Here is a 1,713-nt window from a genome sequence, read left to right as displayed (position 1 = left end):
AAGCTAGGCCTCTGCTTCTACCTGAATTAGTACAAAATTAAGACATTATCTTGTAAGAACTAAAAGTGTATTTGACAATTTTATTTTAGGCTGCAAAAACAAAAACAAGCAAACAAACAACCGACAACAAAAAACTTGAAATAGGCTTGACAAAAGATGTAAATTCATCCTTTCCAGGGAAGCAGAAGGCAGACCCTACCACAAAGAAAAGATACTTAGTTAATGGAGGTTAAATTTAAAAGTACAGTTAAATAATATCAGGCTAACTTTTGGAAAGCCTAGGTTTTATTCACCTCCCTGTGGTTCCAATAACTGTATTATGAGTTAAGTTTCTTTATAGTTAACTATGTCACCTAAAACATAAAAATCCAGTAACAATCTAACAGTTATTGGGTATAGTCTTACTGGAAATTCTTAACCATATAGTTGATTCACCATTTTTTTTTTTAATGATGAATTGCCTTAGTTTATGTCACTGCATTTCTATAACAAAGTAATTAAAGGCACGGCTAATGCAAGCGGACTTAACCCCATTCAACTAACAGCTGAAGAAATACTTTGGTTCTTCAAGGAAAAAATTGGGGGAAAAAATGTGTTTCATTTAACAGTTATTAATTTTAACAGCTGCACTCCAATAGCTACATGATGAAAATATTCCAGAAGAACCAAACTAGTAGCAATGAATGAACATGCGTGAAATAATTTGTGCCTTCAACATACCCGTCAAAAAAATCATAGTTAAAATGCTAGGTAGAACAAATTGGTCTTTAAAATATCAGTTCCTGTTCTTTAAAAAAAATTACTGAGTCTACCAAGAAAATACAAAAACATAAGGCTGTAAGTAAATAATAGTTGTGTTTAGGCTATTACAGTGCAGATTATCCTCAAGGCCACATACATCCTGCTTCACTGCTGCTTGCACTCTGCTGGGTTTTGATCCTTCTGTTAAAGGAAAACAACAAGTCAATCTATCTTCTTCTACCTGCTTCAGTGAATTTTTCAATAGTAGTTAACTACCTTAATTATCACAGTATCTCAATGTTTTGTCAAAGATTTCATCAAATTAAAGAAATGGTATAGGACATAGACAAGGATGGCAAAGTATTTATTCACATATTAGCAAGTCACTGAAATCCTAAAGTCCAAATTTTACATTGTTAAATTAACTCCATAAAATGACACAGTATTCCATAATCAATCAATTAAAATCAAGCAATTTGTGTTAGTCATATTATCAGTTTTGCCTTTTTATAGATCAATTATTCAAAGATACTAATTCTATTCATATTTAGCTATTAAGAGTAATTCACACCTACTAGAATATATGTTTTTATTAAATTACCCTTTCCTATTTGCTGAGTTAAATCATCATCTGAATATTTTATAGCATTAAGCAAATGAATGAATGCACTAAAGAGAAAACCGATGTTTCAAATGAATAATGATGACATACTACATACTTTGTGGAAGATAAAGACCTCTACTAACCCTGATATGACAAATTCCCAGGAATAATACACTGCGACTCTAAAGGACTGAGGAATAGAGGTGGCTGAAAGAATTTAACAGCACTGCTCCCCAGTTCCCAAACCCTCCTGGCATTCAGATCTTTTAAAAACTGACATTTGTTTATAAGCTTTCCTTTGGAGGAAAAACAGACTAAGAACCCAACCAATAAACTTTTTTTAATGCTTAAAAACTGTTAAAAAAAAA

General features: G+C 31.8%; 1 protein-coding gene and 1 long non-coding RNA gene across 2 annotated transcripts in view; both read right to left on the bottom strand.

Annotated features, from left to right (window-relative positions):
- NAP1L1 (nucleosome assembly protein 1-like 1) overlaps positions 1 to 1,713 on the bottom strand; it is a 47,682-nt gene that overhangs the window by 3,278 nt on the left and 42,691 nt on the right. The window lies entirely within an intron of this gene.
- Positions 67 to 937, bottom strand: LOC105813604. Its single transcript, XR_001137664.1, has 2 exons — positions 871 to 937; positions 67 to 195 (listed from the first exon to the last, which is right to left on the bottom strand). It is a non-coding gene; the product is annotated as an uncharacterized LOC105813604 (long non-coding RNA).

Source organism: Propithecus coquereli, unplaced genomic scaffold, assembly GCF_000956105.1.
Source record: "Propithecus coquereli isolate 6110/MARCELLA unplaced genomic scaffold, Pcoq_1.0 Scaffold282, whole genome shotgun sequence".
In the NCBI taxonomy this organism is placed as follows: domain Eukaryota; kingdom Metazoa; phylum Chordata; class Mammalia; order Primates; family Indriidae; genus Propithecus; species Propithecus coquereli.
Note: the sequence above shows the minus strand (reverse complement) of the source record. Positions and strands in the feature narration are given on the sequence as shown.